Source organism: Schistocerca serialis, chromosome 6, assembly GCF_023864345.2.
Source record: "Schistocerca serialis cubense isolate TAMUIC-IGC-003099 chromosome 6, iqSchSeri2.2, whole genome shotgun sequence".
Taxonomy (NCBI): domain Eukaryota; kingdom Metazoa; phylum Arthropoda; class Insecta; order Orthoptera; family Acrididae; genus Schistocerca; species Schistocerca serialis.
Genome location: NC_064643.1, coordinates 78,645,272 through 78,666,638, shown reverse-complemented (window position 1 = coordinate 78,666,638; position 21,367 = coordinate 78,645,272).

Below are 21,367 nucleotides of genomic sequence, written 5' to 3'. Positions count from 1 at the left end.
ATAGAAAGTAATAGTGTCAGTGCTCTTGTACTTAAGACATCATTGTGCCTTTTGTATTAATTTAGGATGCAATTTCTGTGTTTCAGCGTCAAGAAGCAGGTCCAAGGTATACAGTAAACCTGAAGTGAAGCATCGATATCTAAAACTGGACTTACAGGAGAGGTTCAAATCACAGAAAGTTAGAGTGTCAGTCCTCTTGTACTTAAGTCAGCATTGTCCCACTTGTATTAAATTAGGATGCAATTTCTGTGTTTCATCGTCAATAAGAAGGTCCGAGGTATACAGTAAACCTGAAGTGAAGCATCGGAATCTAAAACTGGACTCACAGGAGAGGTTCAAATCATAGAAAGTAAGAGTGTCAGTCCTCAATTACTTAGGTCTGCATTGTGCCTTTTGTATTAAATGCGGATACAATTTCTGTGTTTCATCGTCAATGACAATGTCCGAGGTATACAGAAAACCTGAAATGAAGCATCGGAATCTAAAACTGGACTCACAGTTGTGGTTCAAATCATACAAAATTAGAGTATCAGTCCTCTTGTACTTATGTCGGCATTGTTCCTTTTGTATTAAATTCGGATGCAATTTCTGTGTTTCATCGTCAATTAGAAGGTCCAAGGGACACAGTAAACCTGAAGGGAAGCATCGGAATCTAAAACTGTACTCACAGGAGAGGTTCAAATCATAGAATGTTAGAGTGTCAGTCCTCTTGTACTTAAGTCGGCATTGTGCCTTTTGTATTAAATTCGGATGCAATTTCTGTGTTTCATCGTCAATAAGCAGGTCCAAGCTATACAGTAAACTTGAAGTGAAGCATAGGAATCTAAAACTGGACTCACAGGAGAGATTCAAATCATAGAAAGTTAGAGCGTCAGTCCTCTTGTACTTAAGACGGCATTGTGATTTTTGGATTAAATTCCGATGCAATTTCTGTGTTTCATCGTCAATAAGAAGGTCCAAGGTATACAGTAAACCTGAAGTGAGGCATCGGAATCTAAAACTGGAGTCACAGGAGGGATTCAAATCATAGAAAGTTAGAGTGTCAGTCCTCTTGTACTTAAGGCGGCATTCTGCCTTTTGTATTAAACTCGGATGCAATTTCTGTGTTTCATCGTCAATAACAAGGTCCAAGGTATACAGTAAACCTGAAGTGAAGCATCGTATTCCAAAACTGGACTCACAGGAGACGTTCAATTCATAGAAAGAGTGTCAGTCTTCTTGTACTTAAGTCGGCTTTGTGCCTTTTGAATTTAATTCCGATGGAATTTCTGTGCTTCATCGTCAATAAGAAGGTCCAAGGTATACAGTGAAGCTGAAGTGTGGCATCGGAATCTAAGACGGGACTCACAGGAGAGGTTCAAGTCATAGAAAGTTAGAGTGTCAGTCCTCTTGTACTTAAGTCGGCATTGTGCCATTTGTAATTAAATTCGGATGCAATTTCTGTGTTTCATCGTCAATTAGAAGGTACAAGGTATACAGTAAACCTGAAGTGAAGCATCGGAATCTAAAACTGGACTCACAGGAGTGGTTCAAATAGTAGAAAGTTAGAGTATCAGTCCTCTTGTACTTAAGTCGGCATTGTGACATCGGTATTAAATTCGGATGCAATTTCTGTGTTTCATCGTCAATAAGAAGTTCCAAGGGATACAGTAAACCTCAAGTGTAGCATCGGAATCTAAAACTGGACTCACAGGAGAGGTTCAAGTCATAGAAAGTTAGAGTGTCTGTCCTTTTGTACTTAAGTCGGCATTGTGCCTCTTGTATTAAATTCCGATTCAATTTCCTTGCTTCATCGTTAGTAAGAAGGTCCTAGGGATACAGTAAACCTGAAGTGAGGCATCGGAATCTAAAACTGGACTCACAGGAGAGGTTCAAATCATAAAAAGGTAGAGTGTCAGTCCTCATGTACTTAAGTCGGCATTATCCTTCTGTATTAAATTAGGATGCAATTTCTGTGTTTCATCGTCAATAAGAAGGTCCAAGGTATACAGTCAACCTGAAGTGAAGCAACGGATTCCAAAACTGGACTCACAGGACAGGTTCAAATCATAGAAAGTTAGATGGTCTGTCCTCTTGTACTTGAGTCGGCATTGTGCCCTTTGAATTTAATTCCAATGCAATTTCTGTGTTTCATCGTCAATAAGAAGGTCCAAGGTATACAGTATACCTGATCTGAAACATCGGAATCTAAAACTGGACTCACAGGAGACGTTCAATTCATAGAAAGAGTGTCAGTCCTCTTGTACTTAGGTCGGCATTGTGCCTTTTGAATTTAATTCCGATGCAATTTCTGTGCTTCATCGTCAACAAGATGGTCCAAGGTATACAGTGAACCTGAAGTGTGGCATCGGAATCTATAACGGGACTCACAGGAGAGGGTCAAATCATAGAAAGTTAGAGTGTCAGTCCTCTGGTACTTAAGTCGGCATTGTGCCTTTTGTATTAAATTCGGATGCAATTTCTGTGTTTCATCGTCAATAAGAAGGTCCGAGGTATACAGTAAACTTAAAGTGAAGCATAGGAATCTAAAACTGGACTCACAGGAGGGATTCAAATCATAGAAAGTTAGAGTGTCAGTCCTCTTGTAGTTAGGTCGGCATTGTGCCTTTTGTATTAAATTAGGATGCAATTTCTGTGTTTCATCGTCAATAAGAAGGTCCAAGGTATACAGTAAACCTGAAGTGAGGCATCGGAATCTAAAACTGGACTCACAGGAGGGATTCAAATCATAGAAAGTTAGAGTGTCAGGCCTCTTGTACTTAAGTCGGCATTGTGCCTTTTGTATTAAACTCGGATGCAATTTCTGTGTATGATCGTCAATAAGAACGTCCAAGGTATACAGTAAACCTGAAGTGAAGCATCGGTATCTAAAACTGGGCTCGCAGGAGAGGTTCAAATCACAGAAAGTTAGTGTGTCAGTCCTTTTGTACTTAAGACTGCATTGGGCCTTTTGTATTAATTTAGAATGCAATTTCTGTGTTTCAACGTCAAGAAGAAGGTCCAACGTATACAGTAAACCCGTGAGTGAAGCATCGGAATCTAAAACTGGAATCACAGAATAGGTTCAAAACATAGAAAGTTGGAGTGTCAGTCCTCTTGTACATAAGTCGGCATTGTGCCTTTTGTATTAAATTCGGATGCAATTTCTGTGTTTCATAGTCAATAAGAAGGTCCAAGGTATACAGTAAACCTGAAGTGAAGCATCGGATCTATAACCGGACTCACAGTTGTGGTTCAAATCATACAAACTTAGATTATCAGTCCTCTTGTGTTCAAGTCGGCATTGTGGCTTTTGAATTTAATTCCGTTGCAATTTCTGTGCTTCATCGTCAATAAGAAGGTCCAAGGTATACAGTATACCTGAAGTGAAGCATCGGAATCTACAACTGGACTCACAGGAGAAGTTCAAATCATAGAAAGTAATAGTGTCAGTGCTCTTGTACTTAAGACATCATTGTGCCTTTTGTATTAATTTAGGATGCAATTTCTGTGTTTCAACGTCAAGAAGCAGGTCCAAGGTATACAGTAAACCTGAAGTGAAGCATCCGAATCTAAAACTGGAATCACAGGAGAGGTTCAAATCATAGAAAGTTAGAGTGTCAGTCCTCTTGTACTTAAGTCGGCATTGTGCCTTTTGTATTAAATTCGGATGCAATTTCGGTGTTTCATCGTCAATAAGAAGGTCCAAGGTATACAGTAAACCTGAAGTGAAGCATCGATATCTTAAACTGGACTTACAGGAGAGGTTCTAATCACAGAAAGTTAGAGTGTCAGTCCTCTTGTACTTAAGTCAGCATTGTCCCACTTGTATTAAATTAGGATGCAATTTCTGTGTTTCATCGTCAATAAGAAGGTCCGAGGTATACAGTAAACCTGAAGTGAAGCATCGGAATCTAAAACTGGACTCACAGGAGAGGTTCAAATCATAGAAAGTAAGAGTGTCAGTCCTCAATTACTTAGGTCTGCATTGTGCCTTTTGTATTAAATGCGGATACAATTTCTGTGTTTCATCGTCAATGACAATGTCCAAGGTATACAGTAAACCTGAAATGAAGCATCGGAATCTAAAACTGGACTCACAGTTGTGGTTCAAATCATACAAACTTAGAGTATCAGTCCTCTTGTACTTATGTCGGCATTGTTCCTTTTGTATTAAATTCGGATGCAATTTCTGTGTTTCATCGTCAATTAGAAGGTCCAAAGGACACAGTAAACCTGAAGGGAAGCATCGGAATCTAAAACTGTACTCACAGGAGAGGTTCAAATCATAGAATGTTAGAGTGTCAGTCCTCTTGTACTTAAGTCGGCATTGTGCCTTTTGTATTAAATTCGGATGCAATTTCTGTGTTTCATCGTCAATAAGCAGGTCCAAGCTATACAGTAAACCTGAAGTGAAGCATAGGAATCTATAACTGGACTCACAGGAGAGATTCAAATCATAGAAAGTTAGAGCGTCAGTCCTCTTGTACTTAAGACGGCATTGTGATTTTTGGATTAAATTCCGATGCAATTTCTGTGTTTCATCGTCAATAAGAAGGTCCAAGGTATACAGTAAGCCTGAAGTGAGGCATCAGAAGCTAAAACTGGAGTCACAGGAGGGATTGAAATCATAGAAAGTTAGAGTGTCAGTCCTCTTGTACTTAAGTCGGCATTCTGCCTTTTGTATTAAACTCGGATGCAATTTCTGTGTTTCATCGTCAATAACAAGGTCCAAGGTATACAGTAAACCTGAAGTGAAGCATCGTATTCCAAAACTGGACTCACAGGAGACGTTCAATTCATAGAAAGAGTGTCAGTCTTCTTGTACTTAAGTCGGCTTTGTGCCTTTTGAATTTAATTCCGATGCAATTTCTGTGCTTCATCGTCAATAAGAAGGTCCAAGGTATACAGTGAAGCTGAAGTGTGGCATCGGAATCTAAAACGGGACTCACAGGAGAGGTTCAAGTCATAGAAAGTTAGAGTGTCAGCCCTCTTGTACTTAAGTCGGCATTGTGCCATTTGTAATTAAATTCGGATGCAATTTCTGTGTTTCATCGTCAATTAGAAGGTACAAGGTATACAGTAAACCTGAAGTGAGGCATCGGAATCTATAACTGGACTCCCAGGAGTGGTTCAAATAGTAGAAAGTTAGAGTATCAGTCCTCTTGTACTTAAGTCGGCATTGTGACATCGGTATTAAATTCGGATCAATTTCTGTGTTTCATCGTCAATAAGAAGGTCCAAGGGATACAGTAAACCTCAAGTGTAGCATCGGAATCTAAAACTGGACTCACAGGAGAGGTTCAAGTCATAGAAAGTTAGAGTGTCTGTCCTTTTGTACTTAAGTCGGCATTGTGCCTCTTGTATTAAATTCCGATTCAATTTCCTTGCTTCATCGTTAGTAAGAAGGTCCTAGGGATACAGTAAACCTGAAGTGAGGCATCGGAATCTAAAACTGGACTCACAGGAGAGGTTCAAATCATAAAAAAGGTAGAGTGTCAGTCCTCATGTACTTAAGTCGGCATTATGCCTTCTGTATTAAATTAGGATGCATATCTGTGTTTCATCGTCAATAAGAAGGTCCAAGGTATATGGTAAACCTTAAGTGAAGCATCGGAATCTAAAACTGGACTCACTGGAGTTGATCAAGTCATAGAAAGTTAGAGTGTCAGTCCTCTTGTACTTCAGTCGGCATTGTGCCTTTTGTATTAAATTAGGATGCAATTTCTGTGTTTCATCGTCAATAAGAAGGTCCAAGGTATACAATAAACCTGAAGTGAAGCATCGGAACCTAAAACAGGACTCTCAGGAGAGGTTCAAATTATAGAAAGTTAGAGTGTCAGTCCTCTTGTACTCAAGTCGGCATTGTGCCTTTTGTATTAAATTCAGATGCAATTATTGTGTTTCATTGTCAATAAGGAAGTCCAAGGTATACAGTAAACCTGATGTGAAGCATCGGAATCTAAAACTGGACTCACAGGACAGGTTCAAATCATAGAAAGCTATAGTGTCAGTCCTCTTGTACTTAAGTTTCATTGTGCCTTTTGTATTAATTTAGGATGCAATTTCTGTGTTTCATCGTCAATAAGAAGGTACAAGGTATACAGTAAACCTGAAGTGAATCATCGGAATGTAAAACTGGACTCACTGAAGAGGTTCAAATCATAGAAAGTTAGAGTGTCAGTCCTCTTGTACTTAAGTCGGCATTGTGAATTTTGTATTAAATTCGGATGCAATTTCTGTGTTCCATCGTCCATAAGAAGGTCCAAGGTATACAGTGAACCTGAAGTGAAGCATCGGAATCTAAAACTGGACTCACAGGAGAGGTTCAAATCATAGAAAGTTAGAGTGTCAGTCCTCTAGTACTTAAGTCGGCATTGTGCCTTTTGTATTAAATTAGGATGCAATATCTGTGTTTCATCGTCAATAAGAATTTCCAAGGCATATAGTAAAACTGAAGTGAAGCATCGGAATCTAAAACTGGACTCACAGGAGAGGTTCAAATCATAGAATGTGAGAGTGTCAGTCCTCTTGTACTTAAGTCGGCATTTTGTCTTTTGTGTTACATTCGGATGCAATTTCTGTGTATTATCGTCAATAAGAAGGTCCAAGGTATACAGTAAACCTGAAGTGAAGCATCGGAATCTAAAACTGGGCTCGCAGGAGAGGTTCAAATCACAGAAAGTTAGTGTGTCAGTCCTTTTGTACTTAAGACTGCATTGTGCCTTTTGTATTAATTTAGAATGCAATTTCTGTGTTTCAACGTCAAGAAGAAGGTCCAACGTATACAGTAAACCCGTGAGTGAAGCATCGGAATCTAAAACTGGAATCACAGAATAGGTTCAAAACATAGAAACTCGGAGTGTCAGTCCTCTTGTACATAAGTCGGCATTGTGCCTTTTGTATTAAATTCGGATGCAATTTCTGTGTTTCATCGTCAATAAGAAGGTCCAAGGTATACAGTAAACCTGAAGTGAAGCATCGGAATCTAAAACCGGACTCACAGTTGTGGTTCAAATCATACAAACTTAGAGTATCAGTCCTCTTGTGTTCAAGTCGGCATTGTGGCTTTTGAATTTAATTCCGTTGCAATTTCTGTGCTTCATCGTCAATAAGAAGGTCCAAGGTATACAGTATACCTGAAGTGAAGCATCGGAATCTACAACTGGACTCACAGGAGAAGTTCAAATCATAGAAAGTAATAGTGTCAGTGCTCTTGTACTTAAGACATCATTGTGCCTTTTGTATTAATTTAGGATGCAATTTCTGTGTTTCAACGTCAAGAAGCAGGTCCAAGGTATACAGTAAACCTGAAGTGAAGCATCGATATCTAAAACTGGACTTACAGGAGAGGTTCAAATCACAGAAAGTTAGAGTGTCAGTCCTCTTGTACTTAAGTCAGCATTGTCCCACTTGTATTAAATTAGGATGCAATTTCTGTGTTTCATCGTCAATAAGAAGGTCCGAGGTATACAGTAAACCTGAAGTGAAGCATCGGAATCTAAAACTGGACTCACAGGAGAGGTTCAAATCATAGAAAGTAAGAGTGTCAGTCCTCAATTACTTAGGTCTGCATTGTGCCTTTTGTATTAAATGCGGATACAATTTCTGTGTTTCATCGTCAATGACAATGTCCGAGGTATACAGAAAACCTGAAATGAAGCATCGGAATCTAAAACTGGACTCACAGTTGTGGTTCAAATCATACAAAATTAGAGTATCAGTCCTCTTGTACTTATGTCGGCATTGTTCCTTTTGTATTAAATTCGGATGCAATTTCTGTGTTTCATCGTCAATTAGAAGGTCCAAGGGACACAGTAAACCTGAAGGGAAGCATCGGAATCTAAAACTGTACTCACAGGAGAGGTTCAAATCATAGAATGTTAGAGTGTCAGTCCTCTTGTACTCAAGTCTGCATTGTGCCTTTTGTATTAAACTCGGATGCAATTTCTGTGTTTCATCGTCAATAACAAGGTCCAAGGTATACAGTAAACCTGAAGTGAAGCATCGTATTCCAAAACTGGACTCACAGGAGACGTTCAATTAATAGAAAGAGTGTCAGTCTTCTTGTACTTAAGTCGGCTTTGTGCCTTTTGAATTTAATTCCGATGCAATTTCTGTGCTTCATCGTCAATAAGAAGGTCCAAGGTATACAGTGAAGCTGAAGTGTGGCATCGGAATCTAAAACGGGACTCACAGGAGAGGTTCAAGTCATAGAAAGTTAGAGTGTCAGTCCTCTTGTACTTAAGTCGGCATTGTGCCATTTGTAATTAAATTCGGATGCAATTTCTGTGTTTCATCGTCAATTAGAAGGTACAAGGTATACAGTAAACCTGAAGTGAAGCATCGGAATCTAAAACTGGACTCACAGGAGTGGTTCAAATAATAGAAAGTTAGAGTATCAGTCCTCTTGTACTTAAGTCGGCATTGTGACATCGGTATTAAATTCGGATGCAATTTCTGTGTTCCATCGTCCATAAGAAGGTCCAAGGTATACAGTAAACCTGAAGTGAAGCATCGGAATCTAAAACTGGACTCACAGGAGAGGTTCAAATCATAGAAAGTTAGAGTGTCAGTCCTCTAGTACTTAAGTCGGCATTGTGCCTTTTGTATTAAATTAGGATGCAATATCTGTGTTTCATCGTCAATAAGAATGTCCAAGGCATATAGTAAAACTGAAGTGAAGCATCGGAATCTAAAACTGGACTCACAGGAGAGGTTCAAATCATAGAATGTGAGAGTGTCAGTCCTCTTGTACTTAAGTCGGCATTTTGTCTTTTGTATTACATTCGGATGCAATTTCTGTGTATTATCGTCAATAAGAAGGTCCAAGGTATACAGTAAATCTGAAGTGAAGCATCGGAAACTAAAACTGGACTCACAGGAGTGGTTCAAATAGTAGAAAGTTAGAGTACCAGTCCTCTTGTACTTAAGTCGGCATTGTGACTTCGGTATTAAATTCGGATGCAATTTCTGTGTTTCATCGTCAATAAGAAGGTCCAAGGGATACAGTAAACTTCAAGTGTAGCATCGGAATCTAAAACTATACTCACAGGAGAGGTTCAAATCATAGAAAGTTAGAGTGTCTGTCCTTTTGTACTTAAGTCGGCATTGTGCCTCTTGTATTAAATTCCGATTCAATTTCCTTGCTTCATCGTTAGTAAGAAGGTCCTAGGGATACAGTAAACCTGAAGTGAGGCATCGGAATCTAAAACGGGACTCACAGGAGAGGTTCAAATCATAAAAAAGTTAGAGTGTCAGTCTTCATGTACTTAAGTCGGCATTGTGCCTTCTGTATTAAATTAGGATGCATATCTGTGTTTCATCGTCAATAAGAAGGTCCGAGGTATATAGTAAACCTGAAGTGAAGCATCGGAATCTAAAACTGGACTCACAGGAGTGGATCAAGTCATAGAAAGTTAGAGTGTCAGTCCTATTGTACTTAAGTCGGCATTGTGCCTTTTGTATTAAATTAGGATGCAATTTCTGTGTTTCATCGTCAATAAGAAGGTCCAAGGTATACAATAAACCTGAAGTGAAGCATCGGAACCTAAAACAGGACTCACAGGAGAGGTTCAAATTATAGAAAGTTAGAGTGTCAGTCCTCTTGTACTCAAGTCGGCATTGTGCCTTTTGTATTAAATTCAGATGCAATTATTGTGTTTCATTGTCAATAACAAAGTCCGAGGTATACAGTAAACCTGAAGTGAAGCATCGGAATCTAAAACTGGACTCACAGGAGAGGTTCAAATCATAGAAAGCTATAGTGTCAGTCCTCTTGTACTTAAGTTTCATTGTGCCTTTTGTATTAATTTAGGATGCAATATCTGTGTTTCATCGTTAAGAAGAAGGTCCAAGGTATACAGTAAACCTGAAGTGAAGCATCGGAATCTAAAACTGAACTCACAGGAGAGATTCAAATTATAGAAAGTTTGAGTGTCAGTCCTCTTGTAATTAAGTCGGCATTGTGACTTTTGTATTAAATCAGGATGCAATTTCTGTGTTTCATCGTCAATAAGAAGGTCCAAGGGATACAGTAAACCTGAAGTGAAGAATCGGCATCTAATACTGGACTCACAGGAGAGGTTCAAATTATCGAAAGTTATAGTGACAGTTCTTTTGTACTTAAGTCGGCATTGTGCCTTTTGTATTAAAGTCGGATGCAATTTCTGTGTTTCTTCGTCAATAAGATGGCCCAAGGTATTCAATAAATTTGAAGTGATGCTTCGGAATCTAAAACTGGCCTCACAGGAGAGGTTCAAATCATAGAAAATTATAGTGTCAGTGCTCTTGTACTTAAGTCGGCATTGGCCTATTGTATTAATGTAGGATGCAATTTCTGTGTTTCAACGTCAAGAAGAAGGTCCAAGGTATACAATAAAGCTGAAGTGAAGCATCGGAATCTAAAACTGGAATCACTGGAGAGGATCAAATAATAGAAAATTAGAGTGTCAGTCCTCTTGTACTTAAGTCGGCATTGTGCCTTTTGTATTAAATTCGGATGCAATTTCTGTGTTTCATCGTCAATAAGAAGGTCCAAGGTATACAGTAAACCTGAAGTGAAGCATCGGAATCTAAAACTGGACTCACAGAAGTGGATCAAGTCATAGAAAGATCGAGTGTCACTCGTCTTGTACTTAAGTCGGCATTGTGCCTTTTGTATTAAATTCGGATGCAATATCTGTGTTTCAACGACAAGACGAAGATCCAAGGTATACTGTAAACCTGAAGTGAAGCATCGGAATCTAAAACTGGACTCACAGGTGAGGTTCAAATCATAGAAAGTTAGAGTGTCAGTCCTCTTGTACTTAAGTGGCATTGTTTCTTTTGTATTAATTTAGGATGCAATATCTGTGTTTCATCGTTAAGAAGAAGGTCCAAGGTATACAGTAAACTTGAAGTGAGGCATCGGAATCAAAAACTGAACTCACAGGAGAGATTCAAATTATACAAAGTTTGAGTGTCAGTCCTCTTGTAATGAAGTCGGCATTGTGAATTTTGTATTAAATTAGGATGCAATTTCTGTGTTTCATCGTCAATAAGAAGGACCAAGGGATACAGTAAACCTGAAGAGAAGCATCGGCATCTAAAACTGGACTCACAGGAGAGTTTCAAATTATCGACAGTTAGAGTGACAGTCCACTTGTACTTAAGTCGGCATTGTGCCGTTTGTATTAAATTAGGATCCAATTTCTGTGTTTCAACGACAAGAAGAAGGTCCAAGGTATACAGTAAACCTGAAGAGCAGCATCGGAATCTAAAACTGGAATCACAGGCGAGGTTCAAACCATAGATAGTTAGAGTGTCTGTCCTCTTGTACTTAAGTCGGCATTGTGCCTTTTGTATTACATTCGGATGCAATTTCTGTGTTTCATCGTCAATAAGAAGGTCCAAGAGATACAGTAAGCCTGAAGTGAAGCATCGGAATCTAAAACTGGACTCACAGGAGAGGTTCAAATCATAGAAAGTTAGAGTGACAGTCCTCTTGTACTTAAGTCGGCATTGTGCCTTTTGTGTTAAATTAGGATGCAATTTCTGTGTTTCATCGTCAATAAGAAGGTCCGAGGTATACAGTACACCTGAAGTTTAGCATCGGAATCTAAAACTGGTCTCACAGGAGAGGTTCAAATCATAGACAGTTAGAGTGTCTGTCCACTTGTACTTAAGTCGGCATTGTGCCTTTTGTATTAAATTAGGATGCAATTACTGTGTTTCATTGTCAAAAAGAAGGTCCAAGGTATACAGTTAACCTGTAGTGAAGCATCGGAATCTAAAAGTGGACTCACTGGAGAGGTTCAAATCACAGAAAGTTAGAGTGTCAGTCCTCTTGTATTTAAGTCGGCATTGTGATTTTTGTATTAACTTCGGATGCAATTTCTGTGTTTCATCGTCAATAAGAAGGTCCAAGGTATCCAGTAAACCTGAAGTGAAGCATCGGAATCTAAAACTGGACTCACAGGAGAGGTTCATATCATAGAAAGTTAGAGTGGCAGTCATTTTGTACTTAAGTCGGCATTTTGCCTTTTGTATTAAATTAGGATGCAATATCTGTGTTTCATCGTCAATAAGAAGGTCCAAGGTATATAGTAAAACTGAAGTGAAGCATCGGAGTCTAAAACTGGACTCACAGGAGAAGTTCAAATCATAGAAAGTTATAGTGTCAGTCCTCTTGTACTTAGTCGGCATTGTGTCTTTTGTATTAAATTCGGATGCAATTTCAGTGTTCCATCGTCAATAAGAAGTTCCAAGGTATACAATAAACCTGAAGTGAAGCATCAGAATCGAAAACTGGACTCACAGGAGAGGTTCAGGTCATAGAAAGCTCGAGTGTCAGTCCTCTTGTACTTAAGTCGGCATTGTGCCTGTTGTATTACAATCCGATGCAATTTCTGTGCTTCATCGTCAATAAGAAGGTCCAAGGGATACAGTAAACCTGAAGTGAAGTATCGGAATCTGAAACTGGACTCACAGGAGAGGTTCAAATCATAGAAAGTTAGAGTGTCAGTCCTATTGTACTTAAGTCGGCATTGTGCCTTTTGTATCATACTCCGATGCAATTTCTGTGTTTCATCGTCAATAAGAAGGTCCAAGGGACACAGTAAACCTGGAGTGAAGCATCGGAATCTAAAACGGGACCCACAGGAGAGGTTCAAATCATAGAAAGTTAGAGTGGCAGTCCTCTTGTACATAAGTCGGCATTGTGCGTTTTGTATTACATTCGGATGCAATTTCTGTGTTTCATCGTCAATAAGAAGGTCCAAGGTACACAGTAAACCTGAAGTGAAACATCGGAATCGATAACTGGACTCACAGGAGAGGTTCAAGTCACAGGAGGTTTGAGTCTCAGTCCTCTTGTACATAAGACGGCATTGTGCCTTTTGTATTAAATTCCGATGGAATTTCTGTGCTTCATCGTCAATAAGAAGGTCCCAGGGATACAGTAAACCTGAAGTGAAGTATCGGAATCTGAAACTGGACTCACAGGAGATGTTCAAATCATAGAAAGTTAGAGTGTCAGTCCTATTGTACTTAGGTCGGCATTGTGCCATTTGTATTATATTCCGATGCAATTTCTGTGTTTCTTCGTCAATAAGAGTGTCCAAGGGACACAGTAAACCTGAAGTGAAGCATCGTAATCTAAAACTGGACAAACAGGAGAGGTTCAAATCATAGAAAGTTAGAGTGTCAGTCCTCTTGTACTTAAGTCGGCATTGTGCCTTTTGAAATCAATTACGATGCAATTTCTGTGTTTCATCGTCAATAAGAATGTCCAAGGTGTACAGTAAACCTGAAGTGAAGCATCGGAATCAGAAACTGGACTCACAGGAGAGGTTCAAATCATAGAAAGTTAGAGTGTCAGTCCTCTTGTACTTAAAACGGCATTGTGCCTTTTGAATTTAATTCCGTTGCAATTTCTGTGCTTCGTCGTCAATGAGAATCTCCTAAGAATACAGTAAACCTGAAGTGAAGCATCGGAATGTAAAACTGGACTCACAGGAGAGGTTCAAATCATAGAAAGTTAGAGTGTCAGTCCTCTCGTACTTAAGTTTGCATTATGCCCTTTGAATTTAATTCCGGTTCAATGTCTGTGCTCCATCGTCAATAAGAAGGTCCAAGGAATACAGTAAACCTGAAGTGAAGCATCGGAATCTAAAACTGGACACACAGGAGATGTTCAAATCATAGAAATTTAGAGTGTCAGTCCTCTTGTGCTTAGGTCGGCATTGTGCCTTTTGTATTAAATTCCGATTCAACTTCCGTGCTTCATCGTCAATAAGAAGGTCCAAGGTATACAGTAAACCTGAAGTGAAGCATCGGAATCTGAAACTGGACTCACAGGAGAGGTTCAAATCATAGAAAGTTATAGTGTCAGTCCTATTGTACTTAAGTCGGCATTGTGCCATTTGTATTATATTCCGATGCAATTTCTGTGTTTCAGCGTCAATAGGAAGGTCCAAGGGACACAGTTAATCTGAAGTGAAGCATCGGAATCTAAAACGGGACTCACAGGAGAGGTTTAAATCATAGAAAGTTAGAGTGTCAGTCCTATTGTACTTAAGTCGGCATTGTGTCTTTTGTATTAAATTCGGATGCAATTTCTGTGATTCATCGTCAATAAGAAGGTCCAAGGTATACAGTAAACCTGAAGGTCTGCATCGGAATGTAAAACTGGACTCACAGGAGAGGTTCAAATCATAGAAAGTTAGAGTGTCAGTCCTCTTGTACTTAAGTCGGCTTTGTGCCTTTTTTAATTTAATTCCGTTGCAATTTCTGTGCTTCATCGTCAATAATAAGGTCTAAGGTATACAGTACAGCAGAAGTGAAGCATCGGAAACTAAAACTGGACCCACAGGAGAGGTTCAAATCATAGAAAGTTAGAGTGTCAGTCCTCTCGTACTTATGTTGGCATTATGCCCTTTGAATTTAATTCCGGTTCAATGTCTGTGCTTCATCGTTAATAAGAAGGTCCAAGGAATACAGTAAACCTGAAGTGAAGCATCGGAATCTAAAACTGAACAAACAGGAGATGTTCAAATCATAGAAATTTAGAGTGTCAGTCCTCTTGTGCTTAGGTCTGCATTGTGCCTTTTGTATTAAATTCCGATTCAACTTCCGTGCTTCATCGTCAATAAGAAGGTCCAAGGTATACAGTAAACCTGAAGTGAAGCATCGGAATCTGAAACTGGACTCACAGGAGAGGTTGAAATCATAGAAAGTTAGAGTGTCAGTCCTCTTGTACTTATGTCGGCATATTGATTTTTGTATTAAATTCGGATGCAATTTCTGTGTTTCATCGTCAATAAGAAGGTCCAAGGTATACAGTAAACCTGAAGTGAAGCATCGGAATCTGAAACTGGACACACAGGAGAGGTTCAAATCATAGAAGGTTTGAGTGTCAGTCCTCTTGTAATTAAGTCGGCATTGTGCCATTTGTATTTAATTCGGATACAATTTCTGTGTTTCATCGTCAATAAGAAGGTCCAAGGGATACAGTAAACCTGATGTGAAGCATCGGAATCTAAATCTGGACCCACAGGAGAGGTTCAAATCGTAGAAAGTTAGAGTGTCAGTCCTCTTGTACTTAAGTCGGCATTGTGCATTTTGAATTTAATTCCGTTGCAATTTCTGTGCTTCATCGTCAATAAGAAGGTCCAAGGTATACAGTAAACCTGAAGTGAAGCATCGGAATCTAAAACTGGTTTCACACTAAAGGTTCATAACATAGATAGTAAGAAGAGTCAGTCTTCTTGTACTGAAGTCGGCTTTGTGGCTTTTGTACTTAATTACGATGCAATTTCTGTGTTTCACCGTCAAAAAGAAGGTCCAAAGGATACAGTAATCCGGAAGTGAAGCATCGGCACCTAAAACTGCTCTCACACTAAAGGTTCATAACATAGTTAGTAAGAGGAGTCAGTCTTCTTGTACTGATGTCGGCATTGTGCATTTTGTATTAAATTCGGATGCAATTTCTGTGTTTCATCGTCAATAAGAAGGTCCAAGGGATACAGTAAACCTGAAGTGAAGCACCGGAATCTAAAACTGGACTCACAGAAGAGGTTCAAATCATAGAAAGTTAGAGTGTCAGTCCTCTTGCAGTTTAGTCGGCATTGTGCCTTTTGTATTAAATTCGAATGCAATTTCTGTGTTTCATCGTTAAGAAGATGGTCCAAGGTATACAGTAAACCTGCAGTGACGCACCGGAATCTAAAACTGGACTCACAGGAGAGGTTCAAATCATAGAATGTGAGAGAGTCAGTCCTCTTGTACTTAAGTCGGCATTGTGCCTTTTGTATTACATTCGGATGCTATTTCTGTGATTCATCGTCAATAAGAAGGTCCAAGGGATACAGTAAACCCGAAGTGAAGCATCGGAATCTAAAACGGGACTCACAGGAGAGGTTCTAATCATAGAATGTAAGAGGTGTCTGTCCTCTTGTACTTAAGTCGGCATTGTGCCTTTTGTATTTAATTTCGACACAATTTCTGTGTTTCATTGTCAGTAAGAAGGTCCAAGGGATACAGTTAACCGGAGGTGAACCATCGGAATCTGTAACTGGGCTCACAGGAGAGGTTCAAATCATAGAAAGATAGAGTGTCAGTCCTCTTGTACTTAAGTCGGCATTGTGCCTTTTTAATTTAATTACGATGCAATTTCTGTGTTTCATCGTCAATAAGAAGGTCCAAGGTGTACAGTGAACCTGAAGTGAAGCATCGGAATCTAAAACTGGACTCACAGGAGAGGTTCAGATCATAATAAGTTAGAGTGTCAGTCCTCTTGTACTTAAGTCGGCATTGTGCCTTCTGAATTTAATTCCGTCGCAATTTCTGTGCTTCATCGTCAATAAGAACGTCCAAGGTATACAGTAAACCTGAAGTGAAGCATCGGAATCTAAAACTGGACTCATAGGAGAGGTTCAAATCATAGAAAGTTAGAGTGTCAGTCCTTTTGTACTTAAGTCGGCATTGTGCCTTTTGTATTAAATTCGGATGCAATTTCTGTGTTTCATCGTCAATAAGAAGGTCCAAGGGAGACAGTAAACCTGAAGTGATGCATCGGAATCTAAAGCCGGTCTCACAGGAGAGGTTCTAATCATAGAATGTAAGAGGTGTCAGTCCTCTTGTACTTAAGTCGGCATTGTGCCTTTTGTATTTAATTCCGATACAATTTCTGTGTTTCATCGTCAATAAAAAGGTCCAAGGAATACAGTAAACCGGAGGTGAAACATCGGCATGTATACCTGGACTCACAGGTGAGGTTCAAATCATAGAAAGTTAGAGTGTCAGTCCTTTTGTACTTAAGTCGGCATTGTGCCTTTTGTATTAAATTCGGATGCAATTTCTGTGTCTCATCGTCAATTAGAAGGTCCAAGGGAGACAGTAAACCTGAAGTGAGGCATCGGAATCTAAAACTGGACTCACAGGAGAGGTTCAAATCATAGAAAGTTAGAGTGTCAGTCCTCTTGTACGTAAGTCGACATTGTGCCTTTTGAATTCAATTACGATGCAATTTCTGTGTTTCATCGTCAATAAGAAGGTCCAAGGTGTACAGTAAACCTGAAGTGAAGCATCGGAATCTAATACTGGATTCACAGGAGACGTTCAAGTCACAGAAGGTTTGAGTGTCAGTCCTCTTGTACATATGTCGGCATTGTACCTTTTGGATTAAATTCCGATGCAATTTCTGTGCTTCATCGTCAATAGGAAGGTCCAAGGGATACAGTAAACCTGAAGTGAAGTATCGGAATCTGAAACTGGACTCACAGGAGCGGTTCAAATCATAGAAAGTTAGAGTGTCCGTCCTCCTGTACATAAGTCGGCATTGTGCCTTTTGTATTAAATTCGGATGCAATTTCTGTGTTTCATCGTCAATAAGAAGGTCCAAGGTGTACAGTGAACCTGAAGTGAAGCATCGGAATCTAAAACTGGACTCGCAGGAGAGGTTCAGATCATAATAAGTTAGAGTGTCAGTCCTCTTGTACTTAAGTCGGCATTGTGCCTTTTGTATTTAATTCCGATACAATTTCTGTGTTTCATCGTCAATAAAAAGGTCCAAGGAATACAGTAAACCGGAGGTGAAACATCGGCATCTATACCTGGACTCACAGGTGAGGTTCAAATCATAGAAAGTTAGAGTGTCAGTCCTTTTGTACTTAAGTCGGCATTGTGCCTTTTGTATTAAATTCGGATGCAATTTCTGTGTTTCATCGTCAATTAGAAGGTCCAAGGGATACAGTAAACCTGAAGTGAAGCATCGGAATCTAAAACTGGACTCACAGGAGAGGTTCAAATCATAGAAAGGGTGTCAGTCCTCTATTACTTAAGTTTGCGTTGTGCCTTTTGAATTTAATTCAGATGCAATTTCTGTGCTTCATCGTCAATAAGTAGGTCCAAGGTATACAGTAAACCTGAAGTGAGGCATCGGAATCTAAAACTGGACAAACAGGAGAGGTTTAAATCATAGAAAGTTAGAGTATCAGTCCTCTTGTACTTAAGTCGGCATTGTGCCTTTTGAAATCAATTACGATGCAATTTCTGTGTTTCATCGTCAATAAGAATGTCCAAGGTGTACAGTAAACCTGAAGTGAAGCATCGCAATCTGAAACTGGACTCACAGGAGAGGTTCAAATCATAGAAAGTTAGAGTGTCAGTCCTCTCTTACTTAAGTCGGCATTGTGCCTTCTGAATTTAATTCCTATGCAATTTCTGTGCTTCGTCGTCAATAAGAAGGTCAAAGGTATACAGTAAACCAGAAGTGAAGCATCGGAATCTAAAACTGGACTCACAGGAGAGGTTCAAATCATAGAAAGTTAGAGTGTCAGTCTTCTTGTTCTTAAGTCGGCATTGCGCCTTTTGTATTAAAATCCGATGCAATTTCTGTGCTTTATCGTCAATAATAAGGTCCAAGGTATACAGTAAACCTGAAGTGAAGCATCGGAATCTAAAACTGGACTCACAGGAGAGGTTCAAATCATAGAAAGTTAGAGTGTCAGTCCTCTTGCAGTTAACTCGGCATTGTGCCTTTTGTATTAAATTCGAATGCAATTTCTGTGTTTCATCGTTGAGAAGATGGTCCAAGGTATACAGTAAAGCTGCAGTGACGCACCGGAATCTAAAACTGGACTCACAGGAGAGGTTCAAATCATAGAATGTGAGAGAGTCAGTCCTCTTGTACTTAAGTCGGCATTGTGCCTTTTGTATTAAATTCGGATGCAATTTCTGTGTTTCATCGTCAATAAGAAGATCCAAGGGATACAGTAAACCTGAAGTGAAGCATCGGAATCTAAATCTGGACTCTCAGGAGAGGTTCAAATCATTGAAAGTTAGAGTGTCAGTCCTCTTGCAGTTAAGTCGGCATTGTGCCTTTTGTATTAAATTCGAATGCAATTTCTGTGTTTCATCGTTACGAAGATGGTCCAAGGTATACAGTAAACCTGCAGTGACGCACCGGAATCTAAAACTGGACTCACAGGAGAGGTTCAAATCATAGAATGTGAGAGAGTCAGTCCTCTTGTACTTAAGTCGGCATTGTGCCTTTTGTATTAAATTCGGATGCTATTTCTGTGATTCATCGTCAATAAGAAGGTCCAAGGGATACAGTAAACCCGAAGTGAAGCATCGGAATCTAAAACGGGACTCACAGGAGTGGTTCAAATCATAGAAAGTAGGAGTGTCAGTCCTCTTGTACTTAAGTCGGCATTGTGTCTTTTGTATTAAATTCGGATGCAATTTCTGTGTTTCATCGTCAATAAGAAGGTCCAAGGGATACAGTAAACCTGAGGTGAAGCATCGTAATCTAAAACCTGTCTCACGGGAGAGGTTCTAATCATAGAATGTAAGAGGTGTCTGTCCTCTTGTACTTAAGTCGGCATTGTGCCTTTTGTATTTAATTTCGATACAATTTCTGAGTTTCATTGTCAGTAAGAAGGTCCAAGGGATACAGTTAACCGGAGGTGAACCATCGGAATCTGTAACTGGGCTCACAGGAGAGGTTCAAATCATAGAAAGATAGAGTGTCAGTCCTCTTGTACTTAAGTCGGCATTGTGCCTTTTTAATTTAATTACGATGCAATTTCTGTGTTTCATCGTCAATAAGAAGGTCCAAGGTGTACAGTGAACCTGAAGTGAAGCATCGGAATCTAAAACTGGACTCACAGGGGAGGCTCAAATCGTAGAAAGTTAGAGTGTAGTCCTCTTGTACTTAAATCGGCATTGTGCCTTTTTAATTTAATTACGATGCAATTTCTGTGTTTCATCGTCAATAAGAAGGTCCAAGGTATACAGTAAACCTGAAGTGAAGCATCAGAATCTAAAACTGGACTCACAGGAGAGGTTCAAATCATAATAAGTTAGAGTGTCAGTCCTCTTGTACTTAAGTCGGCATTGTGCCTTCTGAATTTAATTCCGTCGCAATTTCTGTGCTTCATCGTCAATAAGAACGTCCAAGGTATACAGTAAACCTGAAGTGAAGCATCGGAATCTAAAACTGGACTCATAGGAGAGGTTCAAATCATAGAAAGTTAGAGTGTCAGTCCTTTTGTACTTGAGTCGGCATTGTGCCTTTTGTATTAAATTCGGATGCAATTTCTGTGTTTCATCGTCAATAAGAAGGTCCAAGGGAGACAGTAAACCTGAAGTGATGCATCGGAATCTAAAGCCGGTCTCACAGGAGAGGTTCTAATCATAGAATGTAAGAGGTGGCAGTCCTCTTGTACTTAAGTCGGCATTGTGCCTTTTGTATTTAATTCCGATACAATTTCTGTGTTTCATCGTCAATAAAAAGGTCCAAGGAATACAGTAAACCGGAGGTGAAACATCGGCATCTATACCTGGACTCACAGGTGAGGTTCAAATCATAGAAAGTTAGAGTATCAGTCCTCTTGTACTTAAGTCGGCATTGTGCCTTTTGTATTAATTTTCGATGCAATTTCTGTGCTTCATAGTCAATATGAAGGTCCAATGGATACAGTAAACCTGAAGTGAGGCATCGGAATCTAAAACTGGACTCACAGGAGAGGTTCAAATCATAGAAAGTTAGAGTGTCAGTCCTCTTGTACGTAAGTCGGCATTGTGCCTTTTGAATTCAATTACGATGCAATTTCTGTGTTTCATCGTCAATAAGAAGGTCCAAGGTGTACAGTAAACCTGAAGTGAAGCACCGGAATCTGAAACTGGACTCGCAGGAGAGGTTCAAATCATTGAAAGTTCGAGTGTCAGTCCTCTTGTACTTAAGTCGGCATTGTGCCTTTTGAATTTAATTCCGTTGCAATTTTTGTGCTTCGTCGTCAATAAGAAGGACCAAGGTGTACAGTAAACCTGAAGTGAAGCATCGGAATCTAATACTGGATTCACAGGAGACGTTCAAGTCACAGAAGGTTTTAGTGTCAGTCCTCTTGTACATATGTCGGCATTGTACCTTTTGGATTAAATTCCGTTGCAATTTCTGTGCTTCATCGTCAATAAGAAGGTCCAAGGGATACAGTAAACCTGAAGTGAAGTATCGGAATCTGAAACTGGACTCACAGGAGAGGTTCAAATCATAGAAAGTTAGAGTGTCAGTCCTCCTGTACTTAAGTCGGCATTGTGCCTTTTGTATTAATTTAGGATGCAGTTTATGTGTTTCATCGTCAAAAAGAAGGTCCAAGGGAAACAGTAAACCTGAAGTGATCCATCGGAATCTAAAGCCGGTCTCACAGGAGAGGTTCAAATCATAGAATGTAAGAGGTGTCAGTCCTCTTGTACTTAAGTCGGCATTGTGCCTTTTGTATTTAATTCCGATACAATTTCTATGTTTCATCGTCAATAAGAAGGTCCAAGGAATACAGTAAACCGGAGGTGAACCATCGGCACCTATACCTGGACTCACAGGTGAGGTTCAAATCATAGAAAG